This window comes from Cherax quadricarinatus, chromosome 92 (assembly GCF_038502225.1).
Source record: "Cherax quadricarinatus isolate ZL_2023a chromosome 92, ASM3850222v1, whole genome shotgun sequence".
NCBI classification, from domain to species: domain Eukaryota; kingdom Metazoa; phylum Arthropoda; class Malacostraca; order Decapoda; family Parastacidae; genus Cherax; species Cherax quadricarinatus.
The window spans coordinates 12962428-12978837 of record NC_091383.1 but is presented as its reverse complement, the minus strand read 5'-3'; positions in this window follow the sequence as shown (position 1 = coordinate 12978837).

Here is a 16410-nt window from a genome sequence, read left to right as displayed (position 1 = left end):
TTTGTGTAGACTGCCTCCAAGTGAGTCGCCTACCCTGGCAAACTCTGTTGACACCGAGCTTTGAGGTCGGAACCTCAGCCTCACAAGTGGCTTATAGGACAGATTTTCACAAATGATTGATGTTGCAGAAAACTAGCCTGCATGCACGTATAAAGGACTAACTTACTTGGTGTTGCAGCATATATCCTGATCTTCAACTTCCCTAAGCTTAGCCTTAGCCAATTTGGATTTCCCCTCAGAAACCATGTGCAACCGGGAGCCTTAATTCCTGCAATATTCAATCGTTATTAGTGTCCTGCACCTCAGAAATTCCTATATCCAAGAGGGTATGTATCCCCTAGTATAACTATTCAGACATGGACACTAGCTTCCAGACTGCCAAGAGACACTGGTACTTACTGGGCATGCACTGCCTGTTGCACACTGGGCCCACAGATCAAACTCACTCACAATTCTCCACAGACACTGGCCAGAAATCTACGAGATAAAGTGGAGGTCTTGTCTTACTGTATGGGCCTGACGGAGGTCATCTATGGCACATCGAGGTGCCTCTACCAGATTTCCCTAGGTCTCAAATGTGAAGACACATGGGGGCGCCGTCTGCTGATCACGGCACGTCTTATCCAGTTGGTGTCTGTCTTAAGAAGAACGAGTTGGTCTCTCTTCCATACCCTCGTCTCTTCGTTCAAACTAGGACTGCCAGTTCTCCTTAGCTAACTTATCCTAGTGTTTGCCTACATTATCGGCCTATTACTACCTATGTTAAGGTCTTAGGTCTACATTATTATTATCTAGAGTTGCCTCAATAATCCTAATATTAGTGTACTACCAGTAAAACTACCTACTCCTTCCCTGAAGGATAAATCTATAAATTCAATAAGCTTATCAACAATCCACGCCAACTAGAGAATGCTTTGTTTTGGGTGGGGTATAAGGGCCACCCAGCTCAGCCGTTCTATTACGGCCATGCTGGATCTGTCCTGTGGAACTTTAGGGACCAAATAATTTTCCACATCCTCCTGCCGGTGAAGGTAGGCGCTAAGTCTAAATCAAGTTCACCTTCCGCGAGCCCCCACAGCGGACCCTGGACACTAGTGCCGTCTGGCCACTCTCGTCGAGCAGACACCGGTCTAACTTCAACCATCCAGTTTCCCCTGTGTGGACCTCTGGGGGTGTAAACTTGTTGGTTCTGGTGGTCTTAGCACCCTTTGCTTTAACTTTAACGTCTTTCGTATGTCTAGCCTTGACTGAGCGGCTCCGTACTTTCCCACCCAGTGGCCCACACGCCTTGGTAGCCTTTCCTCCCACTGTTACCAGGTTCCCTGGATTTAAAGGCAATCTATCTCCCTCTTTACGTACCCTGTAAAAGTATTTTCCCAAGGTGGCCGAGTGTTCGTCACTCCATACCTGGTTCAGCTTCCTTGGCGGTTCATCGTGTATACTGGTATTCATTATCACTACTCCCCCAGCTATCATGGGGACAGCTTCTCCTCTATCTGGTGTGGCAGGGAATTCAGGTGGAATCCTGCTGGCTATGATGTATCCGACCGGGGATCTGTATAAATCAATTCCTTCCTTAAACGTCCGTCGTGTAGACAGGAAGTCATTTATATGATTGGCTCCCACCAGGATACCTACATTTCTGACTGTCAGTGGTAATTCCCTGGTCTGCCAGCTTCACGTCAAGGTCTTTCAATTGCTTAGCTGCTGCAGCAAGACCTCTCGCTGTAATTGCCCTGGGTAATGTCTCTACCACCAAGGCTGTAATGTCTCTGCGATGTCCACCTAATTTGACTTTGACATCCACCACATCATAAAAATTGGGTGGGACCTGACTTATAGCCCCTCCCAACATCATACTAACTTTCTTTGTGGCCTTCAACTTTAATTTAGCCACCAACTTCTTTGTTATCAAGGATACTTGTGCTCTTGGGTCAAAGAATAATCGGGTTGTTTCGGACCTGTGCCCATTCACAACCTTTGCCATGACTGTAGGTAGGGCAGCACCTCCGTGATTCTCACTCGGATTAGAGACTTCACTCCCACTAATCACGCTGGCTACCATTTCAGGCTCAGACTCACTTTCTATCTCTACCTGAGAGATATCCCTACTAGCTTGGGGTTCCCTTAAATTATTGGGACATAGTGCAGTATGGTGCTTACCTTTGCAACAGACTCGACACTCACTGAGCTGGGTGCCACAGTCTCTCGCAAAGTGTTCCCCACAACACTTGAAGCAGAGTCTCAACTCCCTTAGTCTCTGTTGCCTACTGCTCAGTGTTGTATACTCCGAGCAACTCGTGCTAGCGTGTTCGCCTTCGCAGAACACGCATATTCTGGCATGAGTGCCTCTGAGGTTCTGCTTAGAAGTTCTTACCTTAGACACCTCTTTACCATAGTACGCTCCAACGTTAGTCGTACGAGCTTTAGACTGATCTCTCGAGATCTTTGAGCAACTTTCTGGGTTTTTATGTGGCGATGGTGGTGACTCTTCTTTCACACCTATACTCAAATGAGAAACGAGATCTCCCAACCCCTCAACGATTTGTTGTATCGTGAACCTATTCGTCTGATATTTTAAGAGCAACTCATGCACTGTAGTGCTAGCCAGTTTCCTCTGAATCACCTAACTAAGGACCCATTCTGAATCATCCTCATCATGCAAATCTCTGAAACTATTTGTCAAGCTCATAATTTCAATACAGAATTTCTCTAGGCTTTGACGGTCATGTCGGCAAGCCTCTAGATCCAACAACCGATAAAGTATAGCTACCTTTATCTCTTCAGTGTTGCCAAACATGTCTTCCAATTGGTCTTTGGCATGTAGGTAATTAGTGTCAGTAATCTGGTAGTGCCGGACCAGAATAGAATTCTATTCAAGATTGATGGACTGAACACATCGACTCAAGGTTGAGGGACTGATTACCTCATTCTCCTCCTGTTCTTCAAGTTTCTCCTACGTATGGACTGATGAAGCCACTGTGTGGCGAAACGTTTCCTCAATAAAGATACCCAAGAGTTGCACTTGTGTCTAATTTATCAACATGTCGGTTCTCTGAACCATTCATCTACAAATACTATAACTGTTGTAAATATTGCACAAGCCTAGCCTAACTGTGGCTACCTTGCAAATCCACTGTATGTAATTAACACACAAGTCTCCTACTCTGGATTACTTGTAATCACTGTAAATAATTAAATTCACAAGCTTCTCTAGCCTACCTGGCCTGCCTGTAAATTACTGCAAATAACAGCTGCTGTGTATAGTCAGCTTGGCCTAGCTCTGTATAGCTTAACCTAGCTATTCCACATCACAGTTTCGAAGGACCACTTTTGTGAAAATTTGTGTGGACTACCTCCAAGTGAGTCGCCTACCCTGGCAAACTCTCTTAACACCGAGCTCTGAGGTGGGTACCTCAGCCTCACAAGTGGCTTATAGGACAGATTTTCACAAATGATTGATGTTGCAGAAAACTCGCCTGCATGCACGTATAAAGGACTAACTTACTTGGTGTTGCAGCATATATCCTGATCTTCAACTTCCCTAAGCTTAGCCTTAGCCCCTTTGGACTTCCTCTCAGAAACCACGTGCAACCAGGAGCCTTAATTCCTGCAATATTCAATCGTTATTAGTGTCCTGCCTGCACCTCAGAAATTCCTATATCCAAGAGGGTATGTATCCCCTAGTATAACTATGCAGACACGGACACTAGCTTCCAGACTGCCATGAGACACTGGTACTTACTGGGCATGCACTGCCTGTTGCACACCAGACCAACAGATTAAACTCACTCACAATTCTCCCCAGACACTGGCCAGAAATCTACGAGATAAAGCGGAGGTTTTGTCTTACTGTATCGGCCTGACAGAGGTCATCTACGGTACATCGAGGTGCCTCTACCAGATTTCCCTAGGTCTAAAATGTGAAGACACGTGGGGGGTGCCGTCTGCTGATCACGGCACATCTTGTCCAGTTGGTGTCTGTCTTAAGAAGAACTAGCTGGTCTCTCTTCCATACCCTCGTCTCTTCGTTCAAACTAGGGCTGCCAGTTCTCCCTAGCTAACTTAACCTAGTGTTTGCCTACATTATCGGCCTATTACAACCTATGTTAAGGTCTTAGGACTACATTATTATCTACAGTTGCCTCAATAATCCTAATATTAGTGTACCTGGAGTTTACATGGAGAGAGTACTGGGGGTCAACGCCACTGTGGCCCGGTCTGTGACCAGGCCACCTGGTGGATCAGAGCCTGATCAACCAGGCTGTTACTGCTGGCTGCATGCAATCCAACGTACGAGCCACAGCCCGGCTGATCAGGAACCGACTTTAGGTGCTTGTCTAGTGCCAGCTTGAAGACTGCTTGGGGTCTGTTGGTAATCCCCCTTATGTATGCTGGGAGGCAGTTGAACAGTCTCGGGCCCCTGACACATATTGTATGGTCTCTTAACGTGCTAATGACACCCCTTCTTTTCATTGCAGGGATGTTGCATCGTCTGCCAAGTCTTTTGCTTTTGTAGTGAGTGATTTTCATGTGCAAGTTCGGTACTAGTCCCTCTAGGATTTTCCATGTGTATATAATCATGTATCTCTCCCGCCTGCATTCAGGGGAATACAGGTTCAGGAACCTCAAGCGCTCCCAGTAATTGAGGTGTTTTATCTCTGTTATGCACGCCGTGAAGGTTCTCTGTACATTTTCTAGGTCAGCAATTTCACCTGCCTTGAAAGGTGCTGTTAGTGTGCAGCAATATTCCAGCCTAGATAGAACAAGTAACCTGAAGAGTGTCATCATGGGCTTGGCATCCCTCGTTTTGAAGGTTCTCATTATCCATCCTGTCATTTTTCTAGCAGATGCGATTGATACAATGTTATGGTCCTTGAAGGTGAGATCCTCCAACATGATCACTCCCAGGTCTTTGACGTTGGTGTTTCACTCTATTTTGTAGCCAGAATTTGTTTTGTACTCTGATGAAGATTTAATTTCCTCGTGTTTACCATATCTGAGTAATTGAAATTTCTCATCGTTGAACTTCATATTGTTTTCTGCAGCCCACTGAAAGATTTGGTTGATGTCCGCATGGAGCCTTGCAGTGTCTGCAATGGAAGACACTGTCATGCAGATTCGGGTGTCATCTGCAAAGGAAGACATGGTGCTGTGGCTGACATCCTTCTCTATGTCAGATATGAGGATGAGGAACAAGATGGGAGCGAGTACTGTGCCTTGTGGAACAGAGCTTTTCACCGTGGCTGCCTCGGACTTTACTCTGTTGACGACTACTCTGTTCTGTTAGAGAGGAAATTATAGATCCATCGACCGACTTTTCCTGTTATTCCTTTAGCACGCATTTTGTGTGCTATTACGCCATGGTCACACATGTCGAAGGCTTTTGCAAAGTCTGTATATATTACATCTGCATTCTTTTTGTCTTCTAGTGCATTTAGGACCTTGTCGTAGTGATCCAATAGTTGAGACAGACAGGAGCGACCTGTTCTAAACCCATGTTGCCCTGGGTTGTGTAACTGATGGGTTTCTAGATGGGTGGTGATCTTGCTTCTTAGGACCCTTTCAAAGATTTTTATGATATGGGATGTTAGTGCTATCGGTCTGTAGTTCTTTGCTGTTGCTGTTGCTTTGTGGAGTGGGGCTATGTCTGTTGTTTTTAGTAACTGTGGGACGGCCCCCGTGTCCATGCTCCCTCTCCATAGGATGGTAAAGGCTCGTGATAGGGGCTTCTTGCAGTTCTTGATGAACACGGAGTTCCATGAGTCTGGCCCTGGGGCAGAGTGCATGGGCATGTCATTTATCGCCTGTTCGAAGTCATTTGGCGTCAGGATAACATCAGACAGGCTTGTGTTAACCAAATTCTGAGGCTCTCTCATAAAAAAATCATTTTGATCTTCGACTCTCAGTCTGGTTAGTGGCTTGCTAAAAACTGAGTCATATTGGGACATGAGTAGCTCACTCATTTCCTTGCTGTCATCTGTGTAGGACCCATCTTGTTTAAGTAAGGGCCCAATACTGGACGTTGTTTTCGACTTTGATTTGGCATAGGAGAAGAAATACTTTGGGTTTCTTTCGATTTCATTTATGACTTTTAGTTCTTTCCGCGATTCCTGACTCCTATAAGATTCCTTTAGCTTAAGTTCGATGTTTGCTATTTCTCTGACCAGTGTCTACCTACGCATTTCAGATAGATTGACCTCTTTTAGCCGCTCTGTTATTCTTTTCCGTCGCCTGTAAAGGGAGCGCCTGTCTCTTTCTATTTTACATCTACTCCTCCTTTTTCTTAGAGGAATAAGTCTTGTGCATACATCGAGTGCCACCAAGTTAATATGTTCTAGGCATAAGTTGGGGTCTGTGTTGCTTAGTATATCTTCCCAGCTTATATCGGTTAGGACTTGGTTTACTTGGTCCCACTTTATGTTTTTGTTATTGAAGTTGAATTTGGTGAATGCTCCCTCGTGACTAATCTCATTTTGTCGGTCTGAGGCTCCGCACATACATGTCTGAACCTCAATTATGTTGTGATCTGAGTATATTGTTTTTGATATGGTGACATTTCTTATCAGATCTTCATTGTTAGTGAAGATGAGGTCTAGTGTATTCTCCATTGTAGTAGGCTCTATTATTTGCTGGTTTAAATTGAATTTTGTGCAGAGATTTAAAAGCTCGTGTGAGTGTAAGTTTTCATCAGAGCTGCCTCCTGGTGTTATTACTGCAACAATATTATTTGCTATATTCCTCCACTTTAGGTGCCTTAAGTTGAAATCCCCCAGGAGCAAGATGTTGGGTGCAGGAGCTGGAAGATTTTCCAGACAGTGGTCAATTTTTAACAGCTGTACCTGGAATTGCTCGGATGTTGCATCCAGAGGCTTGTAGTCTACCACAATGACTAGGTTTTGGTTCTCGACCTTTACTGCTAAAACTTCCACTACATCATTTGAGGCATTAAGCAGTTCTGTGCAAACAAGTGACTCTGCAATACAGGCCAACCCCCCCCCCCTCCTTTTGCCTGTTCACTCTGTCACATCTGTATAGGTTGTAACCTGGGATCCATATTTCGTTGTCCAAGTGATCCTTTATGTGGGTCTCAGTGAAAGCCGTGAACATTGCTTTTGCCTCTGCAAGCAGTCCACAGATGAAAGGTATTTTGTTGTTTGTTGCTGGCTTTAGACCCTGTATATTTGCAAAGAAGAATGTCATCGGACTGGTGGTATTGTTGGTACTGGGGGGATTTTTTTTCTGGCATTAGTATCTGTATCTGTTGGTTTGGAGTGGAGGCCATCGACTGTGGTTCCACTCCAGGAATGACTGGATTTGGTGTACAATTTCTGCCATTTCCTGCCAGTTTTTTTTTCCTTCCTGGCACTAAAAAAACCTTTCCCTCTTGAGTGGCTGTGGCTACCCAGGTTTTCCCATGGCCTGGATGTTTTGTATCTTTTTGTCCCCTTTAGATGGCGTGCCTTGCAATTTAAGTTATAGCACAGTCTTTCCTGTACTGAAGAGGTACACATTTCAGGGTGAAAAAGCTTACAGGAAGGGAGTTTGCATTTTCCTGTTGTCATATGGGCACGGCATTTTCTAGGGTGGTCATAGTTGCACGTCCCATCTGTTTTTCCAGATTTCCCATGTCTGCAGATACCAAGTGCATAGTATGTGCACAGGCTTGGTTTCCGTTTGCCTTGGGTTTCTGTGACTGTATTCCTTGTTGGTGCATGTTTCCCTGTCTTATTCCTATCCACCCTAGCACCAACAATGGAGCTCCCACCAGTTGTTTTTGGTAATATATCCTCACTATTGCTAGTGGAGTCCTCTTGTTTGCTATTTTCTGTTGTATTTCTAGTTTGCAATATTGGTTTCATCTTATCTTTGACTACACTTGTTTCCCCACTACGGCTCCTGTCCCCTATGAGGTCATTTATATGCATTCCTTCCTGCGTATAATTCCCGACTACCTGAACAAAATCTCCAGCTTCACCATTACTGTCTCCCAGGACAGCACCTCCACTTAGTGGAGTGGAGTGACTTTCATTAGTTTCTTTTCTTGAAATACGAGACGTTACTGTGAATTTCATATAACCTGTAGTTACCAGCGGTCGCAATATACACAACGAGAAGCAATTATTACTACAGAAAAAGCGTCCTTCCTCCAAAATTTGCACCAGTCAACTATAGTGATAATATAGCATTTATTGCGGTGGAGACGGAAAAAAAAAAAATAGAAAAGCCAGATACAACGATTGATAAACAAGGAGGTGACCGTTCGTCATTGTAGGAGCTGCCAGATATCACCGGCTCTTCAACACGCAAGTTATACTTTTGTATCAGTCAAATCACATATTACTCGGGTAGATAATTTCCAGTAGATCCTTCATGTGTTAGCTCAAATCACCGACCAGTATGTTTTAAATAAGTGACCCACTGATCAGAGCAGATCGACTGGTCCGGACCCTTGACTGGTCCGAACCCTTGACTGGTCCGAACCCGGGACTGGTTTCAAACAGTTTCGTTGGACAATAAAGCAGACTGTAAATGGATGGGGTTGTAGGCGCCCTTATAAACACAAACATTAAAAATCAGGAACGTGACGGTAAGCTGTCCAATATACAAAAAGAGTTAGAAACAGAAATACAAATAGCTAGAGCTTCATTTAAGGTTATTAATATAATATTCAAGAGGTTGCTAGTAGAATTGCAGTAAATCAACCATTCAAATCATTATGAAGCTGTGTGTAGTCTGTGGTCAGTCAAACAAACGGGCTTCCACATGGATAAATTGTCATTTTTGTGGAAATTGGTGTCACGCCCCTTGTGCAGATATCCCAGAACTAGCTACAAGCAGTATTAAAACAGAGAAGTGTTTCTGGGTATGCCCAAATGAGGAAAATCTGTGGACTAAAATCACAAGGGTATTAAAAGAGGACAACATCAAAGCTGCTTTCATAGAAAACCTGGAAGCTTTCTACAACAGATGGGAACATAAAAAGTCTGGGCTGAATGGTACTGCCCTTGATACTAGCCATGTAGTCACAAACTGTAAGGCTGGAGGTGATGTCCTGGGAAACAGTAATAGTAAAGCTGGAGGTGCTGTCCTGGGAGACAGTAATGGTGAAGCTGGAGGTGCTGTTCTGGGAGACAGAAATGGTGAAGCTGGAGATACTGTCCTGGGAGACAGTAATGGTGAAGCTGGAGATTTTGTCCAGGTAGTCGGGAATTATACGCAGGAAGGAATACATATAAATGACCTCATAGGGGACAGGAGCCATAGTAGGGAAACAAGTGTAGTCAAAGATAAGATAAAACCAATATTGCAAACTAGAAATACCGCAGGAAATAGCAAACAAGAGGACTCCAATAGCAATAGTGAGGATAAATTACCAAAAACAACTGGTGGGAGCTCCATTGTTTGTGCTAGGGAGGATAGAAGTAAGACAGGGAAACATGCACCAACAGGGAATACAGTCACAGAAACCCAAGGCAAGCGGAAACCAAGCCTGTGCACATACTATGCACTTGGTATCTGCTGGCATGGGAAATCTGGAAAAACAAATGGGACGTGCAACTATGACCACCCTAGAAATTGCCATGCCCATATGACAACAGGAAAATGCAAACTCCCTTCCTGTAAGCTTTTTAACCCTGAAATGTGTACCTCTTCAGTACAGGAAAGACTGTGCTATAACTTAAATTGCCAGGCATACCATCTAAAGGGGACAAAAAGATACAAAACATCCAGGCCATGGCAAAACCTGTGTAGCCACAGCCACTCAAGAGGGAGAGGTTTTTTAGTGCCAGGAAGGAAAAAAAACTGGCAGGAAATGGCAGAAATCGTACACCAAATCCAGTCATTCCTGGAGTGGAACCACAGTCGATGGCCTCCACTCCAAACCAACAGATACAGATACTAATGCCGGAAAAAAAATCCCCCCCCAGTACCAACAATACCACCAGTCCGATAACATTCTTCTTTGCAAATATACAGGGTCTAAAGCCAGCAACAAACAACAAAATACCTTTCATCCGTGGACTGCTTGCAGAGGCAAAGGCAATGTTCGCGGCTTTCACTGAGACCCACATAAAGGATCACTTGGACAATGAAATATGGATCCCAGGTTACAACCTATACAGATGTGACAGAGTGAACAGGCAAAAGGGGGGGGGTTGGCCTGTACATTGCAGAGTCACTTGTTTGCACAGAACTGCTTAATGCCTCAAATGACGTAGTGGAAGTTTTAGCAGTAAAGGTCGAGAACCAAAACCTAGTCATTGTGGTAGTCTACAAGCCTCTGGATGCAACATCCCAGCAATTCCAGGAACAGCTGTTAAAAATTGACCACTGTCAGGAAAATCTTCCAGCTCCTGCACCCAACAACTTGCTCCTGGGGGATTTCAACTTAAGGCACCTAAAATGGAGGAATATAGCAAATAATATTGTTGCAGTAATAACACCAGGAGGGAGCTCTGATGAAAACTCACACTCACACGAGCTTTTAAATCTCTGCACAAAATTCAATTTAAACCAGCAAATAATAGAGCCTACTAGACTGGAGAATACACTAGACCTCATATTCACTAACAATGATGATCTGATAAGAAATGTCACCATATCAAAAACAATATACTCAGATCACAACATAATTGAGGTTCAGACATGTATGCGAGGAGCCCAAGACCGACAAAATGAGAATTGTCACGAGGGAGCATTCACCAAATTCAACTTCAATAACAAAAACATAAAGTGGGACCAAGTAAACCAAGTCCTAACCGATATAAGCTGGGAAGATATACTAAGCAACACAGACCCAAACTTGTGCCTAGAACAGATTAACTCAATGGCACTCGATGTATGCACAAGGCTTATTCCTCTAAGAAAAAGGAGGAGTAGATGTAAAATAGAAAGAGACAGGCGCTCCCTTTACAGGCGACGGAAAAGAATAACAGAGCGGCTAAAAGAGGTCAATATATCTGAAATGCGCAGGGAGACACTGGTCAGAGAAATAGCAAGCATCGAACTTAAGCTAAAAGAATCCTTTAGGAGTCAGGAATCGCGGGAAGAACTAAAAGCTATAAATGAAATCGAGAGAAACCCAAAGTATTTCTTCTCCTATGCCAAATCAAAATCGAGAACAACGCCCAGTATTGGGCCCCTACTTAAACAAGATGGGTCCTACACAGATGACAGCAAGGAAATGAGTGAGCTACTCAAGTCCCAATATGACTCAGTTTTTATAAAGCTGCTAACCAGACTGAGAGTCGAAGATCAAAAAGAATTTTTTATAAGAGAGCCACAAAATTTGATTAACACAAGCCTATTCGATGTTATCCTGACGCCAAATGACTTCGAACAGGCGATAAATGACATGCCCATGCACTCTGCCCCAGGGCCAGACTCATGGAACTCTGTGTTCATCAAGAACTGCAAGAAGCCCCTATCACGAGCCTTTTCCATCCTATGGAGAGGGAGCATGGACACGGGGGTCGTCCCTCAGTTACTAAAAACAACAGACATAGCCCCACTCCACAAAGGGGGCAGTAAAGCAACAGCAAAGAACTACAGACCAATAGCACTAACATCCCATATCTTAAAAATCTTTGAAAGGGTCCTAAGAAGCAAGATCACCACCCATCTAGAAACCCATCAGTTACACAACCCAGGTGTAGTGATACTGGTCCTGTGGAGAGCAGCAGCAGGATAATACTGCACCACCTCTAGGGGCCCTTAACAACAACAACAGTTTGGCGTGCGTCATGGGCACCAACATATGGTGTGTGATTCTCTCCTACTTTATCCATTTATCACCGATGCAGATTACATGGTGAGTTTAAATATGTGGCCTGTAGTTATAACTTTTCTCTTGACATATGCAAGACATCACCATCCCTGTAGAAGCCATTATTAGATGTACTAGTCATTATATTTTGTTGTTGCAGAAGTACTATGAAGATTCTATGTTCAATAAAGCCTAGAGATAAGGCCTGTGTTTCTATCACAACAATTTATTGAACATAGAATCCTGGGCTACCTGGTGGTGATCCTGCGCTAGACTACATCACAACATGGAGCGTTTACTGAAACCTGAGAGGCTAGACTGTGACCCCAGCTTATCAACGGCTGCTCAGGAATGGAAGCACTGGTTTAAGACTTTCGAAAACTTCTTGGGAGCCCTTCCTAAAGAAGATCTCGATAAACTAAGTCTGCTCATCAATTTTGTGTCACCTAAGATATATGAGGCTATTTCTGAGTGTAATACCTACGAAGATGCTATCAAAACCCTCAAGTCTCAGTATATTAAACCTACAAATGAAATCTTTGCACGCTATCGCCTTGCAACTCGCCGCCAGCAGATTGATGAGTCCTTAGAGGAATACTTTCAAGCACTGAAAATTTTAGGTAAGGACTGTCACTTCCAAGCAGTGACAGCTGCTCAGTATTGTGAAGAGTCCATCAGGGATGCTTTTATCAGTGGCCTGCAATCACCAATAATAAGGCAGCGTTTATTGGAGAATAAAACTCTCGACTTAGCCGCTGCCTTTGACCAGGCAAGAGCTCTAGATTCAGCCCAGAAGAATTCTGAAGTATACAGTACCACTCAGCCTTCTCGAGTGGTAAGTGCTGCAATTCCTGACCAAGACTCTTGCAATGAATTTACTGGGGAACCTGCCTCAGTGACAGCAGCAGCAGGTACGGTGTGTTTCTTTTGTGGTTTTTCAAGACATCCACGTCCAAAGTGTCCTGCTCGTGAAGCAATGTGCCATAAATGCCACAAGAAAGGTCACTTTGCTAAAGTATGTCGTGCTAATGCATCAACAAGAGCTAGTGCCTCCACACATTCCAGTGATCATGCGACTCTAGCAACAGTGACTTCTGCGGCTACTCCAAATTCACTGTCAAAGGCAGTTGTGAAAGTATTCATCAAAGGAACAGAAGTAGATGGTCTTATTGATAGTGGCAGCTCAGAGAGTTTCATCAACCTTGACTTAGTTAAACGGCTCTCCTTGACTCTACATCACTCATCAGGTACCGTTTCCATGGCATCAACATCTCTCTCTATTCAGACCTTAGGGTTTTGTAAGGTAAATCTCAGAGTTAATGGAAAGGATTATCAAGATGTACATTTAGCTATTCTGCCACAACTGTGCTCTGATGTTATCCTTGGTCAGGACTTTCAGAAGCTGCATGGTAGTGTCACCTTAACATATGGAGGTGAACTGCCTCCTCTTGTTGTCTGTGGACTTAGCACTTTAAGGGTAGACCCACCAAAGCTGTTTGCAAATCTTACCGCGGATTGCCATCCTATATCAGCTAAGTCACGCCGCTATTCTTATGAGGATCGGATGTTCATTGAGAAAGAAACTCAGAGGCTGCTGAAGGAGGGTATTATAGAACCGAGTGATTCCCCTTGGCGTGCACAGGTTGTTGTTGTTAAAGATGGTTATAGGAAACGGAGACTGGCTATCGATTACTCTGAGACAATCAACAAATTTACACTTCTTGATGGGTACCCTCTACCTCGAATTGACGATACAGTGAACAAAATTGCTCAGTACTACGTGTTTAGCACAATTGATCTGCAGAGTGCCTATCATCAAGTCCCTATAAGGAATGAAGATAAACCATACACAGCGTTTCAGGCTAGTGATGGCCTGTATCAGTTTACCAGAGTACCTTTTGGAGTCACCAATGGGGTAGCCTGCTTCCAACGAATTATGGATTCACTCATTCAGGAAGAGCAACTCATGGGAACTTACGCGTATTTAGATAATGTTACCATTTGTGGCAAGACCCAGGAGGAACATGATGCAAACCTTGATAAGTTTTTGGAAGCCGCCAAGAAGAAAAATATCAGTTACAATGAGGAAAAGTGCACTTTTTCAACTAAAAGGCTTAGCATCCTTGGTTATGTAGTGGAAGGAGGTTCAATATTCCCAGACCCTGAACGACTACGACCTCTACGGGAACTTCCAATACCTCAAGACAAAAAGTCACTCCGAAGAACTCTTGGTCTCTTTGCTTATTACTCACAATGGATCTACAACTATTCAAGTAAAGTCCGCCCATTGAGTGCTACCACATTTCCTGTGACAAAGGAAGCAGAAGCCGCTTTCCATACTCTCAAACAGGACATTGAAAACTCAGTAGTTCAAGCCATTGATGAGTCCCTACCATTCGAAGTGGAAACGGATGCATCTGACATTGCCATTGCTGCAGTCTTATCTCAGGCAGGACGACCAGTGGCCTTCTTTTCGAGAACTTTTCAAGGATCAGAGAAATGTTATGCTGCTGTAGAAAAGGAAGCCCAGGCCATCATAGAAGCAGTTCGCCACTGGAGGCATTATTTAACTGGTAGACATTTCACCATAAGGACTGACCAACGGTCCGTGATGTATATGTTCGACAAGAGGCACAAAAGTAGGATAAAGAATGACAAGATATTACGCTGGAGGATGGAACTATCGTGTTATGACTTTGATATTCTGTACCGACCGGGTCAAGAGAACATCTCACCTGATGCATTCTCTAGGTCCCACTGTGGAGCAGCATGTCATGATTTGCAATCACTCTCAGCTCTCCACAAGGCTTTGTGTCATCCAGGAGTTACACGCCTGTACCATTTTGTCAAATCAAAGAACATGCCCTACTCAGTGGAAGATGTGCGACAAGTGATCAGAGCATGCAGAGTATGTGCAGAGTGCAAGCCAAACTTTCATCAGCCAGAGAAGACTCATCTCGTAAAATCCACCCAGCCTTTCGAAAGATTGAATATAGATTTCAAAGGACCTCTACCAAGCACAAATCAGAATAGGTATTTCCTTAACATAGTAGATGAATATTCAAGGTTTCCCTTTGTATTCCCCTGTGCAAATATGGCTGCTTCAACTGTTATTAGTTGTCTTTCACAGTTGTTCTCTATTTTTGGTATGCCAGCTTATATCCATTCAGACAGGGGATCCTCGTTCATGAGTAACGAACTTCAGGAGTTTTTGGCTAGCAAAGGTATTGCCTGCAGCAGAACAACAAGCTACAACCCTCAAGGCAATGGTCAAGTGGAGCGGTTCAATGGTACTATATGGAAGGCAGTTACAATGACATTAAAGTCGCGCAATCTACCTGTTCAACACTGGCAAACTGTCCTACCTGATGCTCTTTACTCTATTAGATCACTGCTGTGCACAGCTACTAATGCAACCCCTCATGAAAGACTCCTCAACTATTCACGTCGTTCCTCTACGGGAGCCTCCGTGCCCACTTGGTTATGTCATCCTGGACCCGTTCTCCTGAAGAGTCACCGTAGGATGAACAAGACGGATCCTTTAGTGGAAGAGGTAGAGCTCCTGCAAGCTAATCCACATTACGCCCACATTCGCTACCAAAATGGTGAAGAGACTACAGTATCTACAAGACATTTAGCCCCAGTTGAAATCCCTATTAGTGTGGAATCTCAAGATACACCAATAGATGTGAAAGATGCTTCGTTTTCTCCTGGAAAGCCCCTTGAGACTACCCCTATGGAAATAGAGGATTCTGCTCCAGCAGTTAATCAAACCCCGCTGGAAAATATCGAACCTGGTGAAGAGGCTCAAGGGCTACGAAGGTCAGGACGTGTACGTCGCCCACCTAACAGTTTGGGAGATTACTGTCTCTGATATTTTAGAAGGGGGAGATTGTAGTGATACTGCTCCTGTGGGGAGCAGCAGCAAGATAATACTGCACCACCTCTAGGGGCCCTTAACAACAACAACAGTTTAGCGTGCGTCATGGGCACCAACATATGGTGTGTGATTCTCTCCTACTTTATCCATTTATCACCGATGCAGATTACATGGTGAGTTTAAATATGTGGCCTGTAGTTATAACTTTTCTCTTGACATATGCAAGACATCACCATCCCTGTAGAAGCCATTATTAGATGTACTAGTCATTATATTTTGTTGTTGCAGAAGTACTATGAAGATTCTACGTTCAATAAAGCCTAGAGATAAGGCCTGTGTTTCTATCACAACACCAGGGCAACATGGGTTTAGAACAGGTCGCTCCTGTCTGTCTCAACTACTGGATCACTACGACAAGGTCCTAAATGCACTAGAAGACAAAAAGAATGCAGATGTAATATATACAGACTTTGCAAAAGCCTTCGACAAGTGTGACCATGGCGTAATAGCACACAAAATGCGCACTAAAGGAATAACAGGAAAAGTCGGTCGATGGATCTATAATTTCCTCACTTACAGAACACAGAGAGTAGTCGTCAACAGAGTAAAGTCCGAGGCAGCTACGGTGAAAAGCTCTGTTCCACAAGGCACAGTACTAGCTCCCATCTTGTTCCTCATCCTCATATCCGACATAGACAAGGATGTCAGCCACAGCACCGTGTCTTCCTTTGCAGATGACACCCGAATCTGCATGACAGTG